Source organism: Grammomys surdaster, unplaced genomic scaffold (genome assembly GCF_004785775.1).
Source record: "Grammomys surdaster isolate TR1022 unplaced genomic scaffold, NIH_TR_1.0 125701, whole genome shotgun sequence".
Taxonomy (NCBI): Eukaryota; Metazoa; Chordata; class Mammalia; order Rodentia; family Muridae; genus Grammomys; species Grammomys surdaster.
Window position 1 is genome coordinate 1,628,851 of NW_021620536.1, and position 10,289 is coordinate 1,639,139.

Consider the following 10,289-nt stretch of genomic DNA (forward strand, 5'->3'; position numbering starts at 1 on the left):
GAAGCCGCTTGCCCGCTCCTCAGAGCCAGCCAACACACCTCTCCCGTAATTTAGCTGCCTCAGTGCTATGAGATGACTCATTAACTCCATCAGGCCTGGGTTTCACGGTTCCCACAGCAATTCCATAAGACATGGTGCAGGAGACTCATGTTGCCCTCGGTATATGTGGGGCATCAACACTGTTGCCACACACACAGGCTGAGGAAAGGGCCATTTATTTGCAAGGAATTTCTGGAACTTGCTTTTTATTTGGCCTCCTGGAAAGAAGCTGAATGGACAACGGACATGTAGTTGTTAGAATATGTTTGGCCCTGGGAGTGGCACTATTTGGAGGTGTAGCCTTGGAGTAGGTGTGTCACTGTGGGCGTGGGCTTTTTTGTTTGTATTTTGTTGTTGTTGTTATTTTGAGACAGGATTTCTCTGTATAGCCCTGGCTGTCCTGGAACTCACTCTATAGACCAGGCTGGCCTCTAACTCAGAAATCCGCCTGCCTCTGCCTCCCAAGTGCTGGGATTAAAGGCGTGCACCACCACCGGCCAGCCAAGTCGGGGGGTGGGGGGGTGTGGGCTTTAAGACCCTCTTCCTAGCTGCCTGGAAGCTAGTCTTTTCCTGTTTGCCTTTGGATGAAGATGTAGAACTCTCAGCAACTCCTGCACTATGCCTGCCTGGATGCTGCCATGTTCCTGCCTTAATGATAATGGACTGAACCTCTGAACCTGTAAGCCAGCCCCAATTAAATGTTATTTCTGTAAGAGTTGCCTTGGCCATGGTGTCTGTTCACAGCAGTAAAACCCTAACTAAGACAGGACATTTAAGTTTTCCCATTGCAATAACAGGCTGTAAGTATTTTTTCTCTTGCTGCACAAAGAGAAAAGAAGTCCTAAACTCTGTAAAGATGGCACAGGTGCTGCATCAACAAAGATCTTCATTTCCATTCTTGGATGTCTTCTGTGGCAACAGACAAAATGAGAAGGAAAGGGTGGGTCATATCTCTGAATATTGTTCTTCATTTCCACTTCTGACAAGGTTCCATGAGCAATGGTCGGCAGAGGGAGAAGCGTTTAACAGCAGGTCCATCTTAGAAGCATTAGGAGAAGCATTTAAAAGAAGACTGACCTCGATCTAGCTGAGCTCTTTGCTCCTTCTGATCTGATCTTCTCCAAAACCTGTAATGTATATGACCATGAGTGACAGGTAACAGTTGCTTCCGAAACAGCAGTCACATGGAAATCTAGGGCAGGTCACTCCAGCAAAGAGAGCAGTAAATGCAAGAGTCTTGAACCAGCAAGAGTGAACGTGGTATGTCTGAGGCATGGAAGGTCAGTGAGAGAGAATTCACTTCGAATGAGTCAGGAACAAATGGTCAGAGACTTGTGGCATACTGTAACACACAGCGATGGCTTGTGGTTCAGGCAGAGGTCCCCGAATGGATTTACTGGACGGAACTCAAGGTGACACCCTTCCTCTGTTGTCTCCTTGCTTTTACAGCTTCCGGAGGATTCCTGGACTTTTTAGTTTTGGTTTGGTCTTCCATTCTCAAATCTGCTGGGTGCTGTGTTCAGATGTCTGTGACCTGCTCCCTTCTTTTTCTTCTAAGAACCTCTGTGACTTCATCAGCCTCATCCCTCACTACCATACACAGAATACACAGAATACACAGCGCTCTCCTTTCCTAGGGTTTTCAACCAGATCTGAAAATGGTCTCTTCTGCCACATACACAGGTTCTAGATTTTTTAGAACCTGAATAATTTGTGCAAGCGGAATGTGAAAGAAAAAAAACAGTGGAGAAAGTCAGTGAGTTAGTCAGGTGGGAGAGGACTTCCCTTCCCAGGGCCGGACTTGATCTGATGTAAATGTTTAACAAGGCCACTCCAAAAGTTGTATGGACAATGGAGGTAGCACAGATAAATTGGGAGAGAGAAGACCCGTTAGAAAGTTATTGCTGCAATTTAGGGGAGAGAGAATGGGCAGCCTGGACTACAGGAGAGCCACAAAGCTTCTCTGTGCTTTAGAAGTGTTACTGTGAAATAAAGCTTATATTCCAGGGCAATATAGAGCTGGCAAAGAAGGTACACATAAGAGACTCAGTATAGTGTTCAAGTGATCAAGATGTGACAGCGACTGGTTTGCTCTGTGTTTTGAGGTTATGTTTTTCAAACAAGTGAGAGTATTAGGAAGTAAAGGAACCTTGAGAATTGTGAGATGCCCCGCCCGGGAGGAGAAGCAATTTGCTCAAGAATGCCCTGTAGACTGGATAGCTACAGCACAATGTAGTCAGGAGAACAGCCGTGTCATGTCCTTAAGTCTCCAGAAAAGGCAGCTTGAAGCACAATAGAAGTGCACATCGGAGCCTACACTGTGAGACAGGCAAATAAAGTGGAGAGGGGTGGGGTGGGATGGGGTGGGATGGGTGAGGCACACGTGCAGATGGTATCCAAATACCTATTCTCAAATCCTATTACAGTACATATTGGCTGTTCTATCTGAAGCAAGACTCCTAATCTCCCTTTACCCCATTTGTTTCTGTTAAGAATGATCATAATACAGCATCACACATGCAGTTAAATGAGAAATTCATTTTGTAAGCTGCCAAGACCATGAAAATAAGCAGGATCTATGCCTCTTCTCCAGCCTCACCTGCTTCCCATTCTGCTCCAACCCAAAGGCATCAGAGCCTGGTGTTGTCTGCTGAGTACGAATCTCATCTTTCCCAGGGTTCTGCCTGAGGAATGCCCTGTCAGGATAACGCACCTCATCATGTTTGTCAGTTTCTGCTTCTGAGTCTGTCAATATTTCCCTCACAAACTGACATTCCAACACATAGTGTGCTTTCTCTAATAATGGAATTCAGTCTTCATTCCCCCATGCCCTATTCTGCTTGCAAATTCACTTGTTATAAACTGAAACTCAATGCAATAAAAATAACTGTACTCTTCAAAAATGATAGGATATACCTGAAGCTGTATGCAACTGAGAGAGAGAGATATTTATAGCAAAGTCAGTCTAAGAATGTAGTTAGCTAACTAGCACACACATATGTAAATATTCATATATGCTTCATTCCTTACATAACAGGGTATGGAATAAAAGTATTAGGGATGACAAGATGTTGAGGTCAGGTAAAAGAACATAAGCTAATGCTACTATCACCCAAAGGCTAACCTAAATGACGGCAGCGTGTTCCAGTAGTCACACACACAGGGACTTCCAGTAAAGCCAGCCCATGAAGGTTTATCTGATTTTCAAATGGCAACACCCTGCTCTGAATACCACATGATACCCTCTCTCTCTTGGGCTTTGTCTTCAGAATGAGTCCCCAAACTTCGAGTATATCAAATGCAGCCCAATAGGAGGCTTCCCTCCTCCCAGGGGAAAGCCCATGTCTGGCTTTTCTATGGAAGTCTGTCTGGAAATAAGTCAGCCATTCAATATGTCTAATGAGATGGAAGTTGTTCTCTGAGGAAAACCTTAGTCCGGCAGTGAATAAGAATAGATCAGCAACCCCAGGGCCACCAGGCATTGTCTGCTAAACAAAAAGATAATAGAACCCCTAGGGTAGGGTAGCGGGATATAGGAATGTTTTGTGTGTGTTCATAGTTGCTGGTGTTTCTAGGAAGAGCTGGGGGAATGGTGAGCCATCTGTGGAAAAGTGACTGCTTAGACAGTAGAATGGAAGGGAAGGCCAGCCACTCCTTCAGTGAAGGCTGTGAGTTTGGGATCTCACAGGTGAAAGTTCACAGTGACTGAAAAATAGACAAGTTCCCTCTCCCAGCAAATCTGTCTTACCTGCTGGTTGCTTTCAGACAGGCCTCAGGAATATCGTAGACGTGTATATTGCTGAGAGGATGGAGGAAGGTCGGAAAGCGAGACTAACTTAACAGGAAGTACATGCAGGCAGAGTCGGTAGCAGACAGAGGCGCTGGTTCATGGTGTGATAGAGATCAACAGGGCTGTAGCGTTCAGAAGCCTGCAGGGCTGCCAGTAAACAAAATACGAGGAAAGAAAAATAAAGAGGGAAAGAGAACTTACAGAAGAAAAAGATACACAGCAAACGTATCAAACAAATACAAAGCATGCACCTTATTTGTATATTTAGCTCGAATAAGCAAGAATTAAAAATCCATAAGACAGCCATTTTATTGAGATAATAGGTGTAGCTTCGCTGTGCCAGACAAAGAACTACAGGCAACTAATGATGCCTTTCTAAGGCAGGAGCTCCCTAACTTGTTATCTAATACCAAATGGTTAGCCATGACATCATTCCATATATGTGTATGTGTGTGCATCTATATGCATAGAGATAGATATGTGAATATGTCACATAAAAAAAGAAAAAGAGACTATGAGTTTGAAGGGGAGGGAGACATGAGAGGTTAGAGGAAGGAAAGTCAATGGAGGAAATGATATAAATACATTTTAATTGAGATTTTAAAACCACCAAAAAGGGCGAGATACAGGATCCATGGAACAACTGGGAACAGATTGAAGATTTAAAACCTTAAGCCTTGACTATAAAACTTCCGTAAAGAAGCACCAAGGATGCTAAGGCAGGGGCTCGGGGACTTCGAAGCCAGTCTGGGTTGTACAGCCGGAGCCTCCTTGATCTAATTCATCATTGCTGTTATGAAGCAGAGTGTGAATCGTGTGTGAGTTTACAGCACTGGTCTAACCTCGGGCCTCGAGTATGACAGGCAAGTGCACTGCCCCTGAGCTCTGTCCCCAAGCCCTTCAAAGTGAGCTTAGAGTTTAGGGTCCACACTCAAAGGCTCAAGAGACAGGGGTCTGTGTTTTCTGCTTCTGAACATAACCTCCCTCTCGGTCCGCTGTCTCCTGAGTGGGAGGGAGCTCAGCTCTCGGTTGGCTCAGGCTCGTACTTGCAACTGCCTCTCAGTCGGGGAGACTTTGAGGATTGGAAGTGCAAGCTTCGGAAATGAAGCTATATCTGCAGTTGACTGAGCTCAGTACCGCAGAGGGGTTTGAATGTTGCAGCTCCAGAGGCCAATTACTTTATCTTGAGCTAGTTCTAGCCTCAGAGTAGTCATCCCTTGCCTACCTCTGTGCTAGAACTAATATCCTCTAAGTAATAGATAAACACCCTTTGAAATCTATAATAGCAAACTACTAGCTTCCACCAATCCAAAAGCGAAGAGCGTCACCAGGCAGCACCAGGCCTATAGAAAAGCTTCCCCCTCTTGCTGAAAGCCACTTCTCAGCTGTGCCCACCGAGGCATCTAGACTTGCCATGGTGTGTTATCTTCTTTGTTCTGTAAAACTATAAACCTTCGTGAAACTTCTTCCATGTTGGAACTTGAAATTTGAAGTATCCTAAATCCGTTCCATGCCAGGGTCACACCTAAAGGCTCCAGAATAAATTACCTCGTATTCTCTTTAAGAGGAGAGCTGTGGTTTTTGCACTGACACATGCATCAAAGATGGGGGTAGTTTATCTCATTTTTCAGTGTTCGTGATGACCATCTATGGAGCCAACCACTGGGCCTCACCATCTTGCTCTTCTCTCTTTTCTCTGTTGTTGGGTTGTCTAGTATAACCTAGGCCAACCAGAGGCTCCTTTAGTCACAGCTACTCTCACTAGTGTTACATCCATGAGACCCTTCTAGACCCTTCTAAACCCTTCTAGATCACTGCTTTTCTGTACACCCACCCCTGGGAATCCTTCTGAAGATAAGATGCTTGTTTCTGCTTCTGTTGAAACTCCAAACCTCATTGAGACTTAATCGCTCCCCTGAGCACCCTAATCACAGAGAGATGCCACAGGGCTTCTCCTTTCTTCAAGCAGCTGCTTATTCACTACCAACCATTTCCCCAATCCTGCCTTCTCTTTCAACCAAGAAATCTCTCCCTCCATTGCAGCAGTCAAGAAGCCCTGAATATTCTTTTGTTCGTTGGAAACTCAAGTGAGGCCACTGGGGTTGGAGGGGTCCTGGAATGTGGAGAGCTGCCTTTCTCTCTGCTTTCTCCTGACCTGCACTTCCCTGAGACAATGGTTAGACGTGTGGCAGGTTAAATAGAGTGAGCACTAGGGAAATCTACCTAATTCTTTAACTGTGTTTTCTTCCATCACTACTACAGTGCTCCAGTGGACAAGACTGCACAGCAGAGAGTGATTTGGCCGGCATTCTTCAGGTTTTCCTAACTGGACAAGACAGCTGTGTAAGGTCTAGGACATCCAGGATAAAGGGTGAGTGGAAGTCATGCCTTGACTTAGCCCCAGGCAAGATGAACACGCTGATGTTGTCCGAATACGATGGCAGAAACATAGATGGACACGCTTGTGTCTCTCTACAATGTCAGGATTTATGAATAGTAAACAGACACGCCGGGTCAGTTTGGTTGGCTGCAGTTTAGAATGTAGTTGGAGTCACTTGATATCTGACCCTTGGCAAATACAATTGATTATAGTCTTAATCGCTGATATTAGCATCCAGATCACTCATCATGCTTCACACAGCTTGGCATACACATATATCCATTTGTATGTATGTAGGCCACAGAAGAGCTCTAAGAGGCCTTACTGAAGGCAGAGATAACTCAGATGCAGATACAGTCACCGCAGGTGGTTGGGTAAGATAAGGAGGAGCCCAGGGAGGTCCGCTAGAGGCCCACAGAGCTAAGCAGTGGAGTAGCAGGGATGCGGGGCCCAGCTGTGTCACAGAGGTCCAGAACCACAGGCACACAGTGTGAAATGAGTTTGGAAGGATGGGCAATGGGCAGCAGTGGAGACTCTGCTGGGTCACAGCTGCTGGGACAGCTGGAAGCTCTTTGCCAGGGCTCTCTGTCCCTTGGTGTACATACTAGGTGGTTAGGTGACAAGTTGGTGGGGGCCATCAACCATAATGTTAGGTGTGTCCTCATTATGGGGTCCAAGTGTGGGTGTTATGCCCGTCAACGGTGTGACATGTTTGATAGGTTTTGGACCTGTTTTTTTTGATATTGTTTTAGTATGGACATGTGTTCACATGTTCCCAGTCTACTTTGATAACTTTATAGATGGTAAGTTTTACCCTTAGGAGTGAGCGACCACTCTGTGTCTCACGGGTGGTGCTGGGCAGTGCCTGTTTACACACACATGATGCAGACTCATCCTGCTTCTGTGTTCGTGTTCGAAACGGAGCTTACATGGAATCCCCAGGTCAAGGCCCAGCCAGAAAACTGCTGCTCTGAAAAACATGGAGTGAAGGAGAGCAGGGCTCAGCCATCCTTCCCACAGAACACAGAGGTTCTTCCAAAAACTTTTGGAAATATACAATCGGAATATTCAGCTGGACTATACAATTTATTCCAGTTGAATGAGTGAAAGCAGCGAGCTCAGAACCAGTGAGGCCGGTTAGCACCCCCAGTCATCGCACATTTTAGTTAGAATCCTGAAGTCATGAGCAGAAAGCAGTTTTAAGCAACAACAGGAACAGGTAAATATTTATGCTTTAAGATTCAGGCTATTCCATTCACTGACGCTTAAAAAACACACTCAAAGTCTGTTCATTTTTCCATCCACACTCTCGGAACATCCGGAGTCCCCGTGCTGCCGGTCATGGGTCTGAGAACTTCCAGGCTTTGCAGGAGTTTGCTTCCTAATTCTATTCCATCAGTCTATGGATATGCGTTTTGTAAATCCACCGAATCGCTAAGCACCGTGGCTGGGAACACTGCTGGAATGTGTAGTTGGGAGGTGTGTGACTGAGGAAGGAAATGTTATTCCTGCTTTTTGATTGAGCAGGCAGGGCTCAGAATGAAAAGGCCTTTTATCAGTGTGTAACTGTGCGAACAGAACACAGTAAATGAGGCAGCATTGTGCCCGACGGCCAGGTTAAACGCCACAGAGTTAGTGCTGGTCTAATGAATTTTAAAAGCATCATTTGAACCCGAATTCAGTGAGTAGCAAAGAAAGAAATTCTGCAGCAAACACCCTGACCTGTGTATTTCTAACCTGCATATACTCGGACTGGCTTGCACTTTGAGTCCAATGAAAACCTCAAAACAAACATCCCTTTGAGCCTGAAGAAAAAAGCACTAATTGTAGTCTAATAGGGCAGGAGCTGGTAGGCTTTGAACTCACCTGCGTTAGTGGACTGAGGAAGCAAGCCTGCTGCTTTCTTTATTTGGGTTAGAAAAAAATAGATATACCGTATTGAAACTATCAGCTAAATTTCCTTTAGCTGGTGATAATTACAGAGCTTGAAACCAGTTGAACTGGGTCACTGGCTAAATAGAAAGCCCCCTTACGGGAGGTGCTGGATGATTCTTTACTCCCCAATACCAGCTGTAATTTTTTTATTGATAGACTAGCTGATGGGTCAAAACTATTTTTTTCTTTTTAAAGCTTTATTTATTTATTATTTATATGAGTGCACTGCAGCTGTCTTCAGACATGTACCAGAAGAGGGCATCGGATCCCATTACAGATGGTTGTGAGCCACCATGTGGTTGCTGGGAATTGAACTCAGGACCTCTGCAAGAGCAGTCAGTGCAAACCACTGAGCCATCTCTCCAGCCTCAAAGCCATTTTCAAATGAAATATAAACAGATATATCCAAATGAGCTCCTTCTGGAGATGGGGAGCTTTGGAAATCAAAGAGAAACAGAGAGACAACCCTCTTCATCGTGGCGCTGTGGGCACAGCCCATGGCGTTATCAGTTTCACACAGTAGTCTTTCACTTAAATCACACTGTGTGACAGAGTCTATGTCTATGCAAACCTGCACAAGAACGTGTGAGGCAAACGAAGAAGGAGCTGTGTCTGCAAAGACTGGCTGCTTGATTAGCTTTCAGTAGAGGGGAGAGAGTGGGATATTTCCAGTCTCCTAATCTCTTCTAATCTTCTGCTCTTGGGCTAGCTCTAGCCTCCTCAGAACAGCCATTCCTTGCCCACCGCTGTGTCTGGACTAATGCCTAACAGATAAAAACTCTTTAGAATCCATTGACTTAGCAGACCATTAGCTTCCACCAAAGCAGAAGGTAAGAATGTCACCAGACAGCATCCTGACCCTGTGGAAAAGCTCTCCCATCTCACAGTGCCCACTCTTTGATGCACACACCAAGGTATTGCAAACTTGCCTCCATTTACAACTTTCTTTTCCTAGTAAACTATGAAACTTCATGAACCTGAATCCATGTTAGAATGTGGAATTTGAAGCAGTCTATATCTGTGTTCCCTGGCCATGATCACTCAAAATAGCTTCAGAATATTATTTCCTTTAAGATGAGTGCTGTGGTTTTGTGCCAACACTAGCATATAAATGAAGAAGGCTCTTTTTCAACTGGGAGCCCTGAAATACTTCTCTGTGGATGTGATTCAGAACAGCAACTCGGCCACACCACTAAACACAGACCTCCTGATGGAGACGAGTCAATCCAATGGTTAATTGCAACAAATCAATTTATTTCTATATTTTCTAACTGGTTTCATGCCAAGACCACACTGGCTTCCATTTTCAGCAGCTGGCTATTCCTTCCTGAGAATGAGGTGGATTTCCTCTGGTTTCTTCTTTGCTTTTGACTAGAAATAGGGGTTTTGTGTGGAATGGTTCTCCTGGATTTGAATTAAAATTTGGAAGCCCTCTCTTACTGTTTCTAGGTTTCACTGAAGATGTGGTATGCCTTCCTTCTTTCTAGTCAAAGGCAATGGGCCAAAGAAGGACACGCAACCTAGTTTTCTGTTATATACACAATGAACGTCTTTGCAGAGCCTTGTAAACCGATAGGACACCCAGCGTGTGCTCATATCAACCTAGGGACAGGTATGGCCCTGCACCATTTATCCTCAACACCTTCAGTCCCTAGATTACCTCCATTCAGCTGGCTGGCGCTTTTATAATGTTGCTTTAAGCTTGGTGAGATAAAGGAAATCAAGTTCTCTGGCTGAAAATTTGAAATTCTGGCCATCCTCTCTTGCCATCCATCTGGTAGTAGCTCCCTTCCCTTCCCCACACTGTGTGTGACACAGTGCGCCACCTGGTCTCTCTTTTATTAGTCAATTTGAACAACATGAGTTCTGATGTTCAGTTAGCCAATTCGACCATGGCTGAGCTCTTTCCATTGGCCCTCTCCTCCCCAGATCTGTCACTGCAGTAGAGCCAACCAGAGTAGTGGTGGTACATGCCTTTAGTCTCAGCACTTGGGGGGAAGAAGCAGACACATCTCTGAATTTGAGGCCAGAGTACCAGGACAGCCATGAATAAATAGAGAAACCCTGTTTCAAAAACCCGAGAGAGAGAGAGAGAGAAAGAGAGAGAGAGAGAGAGAGAGAGAGAGAGAGAGAGAGAGAGAGAGA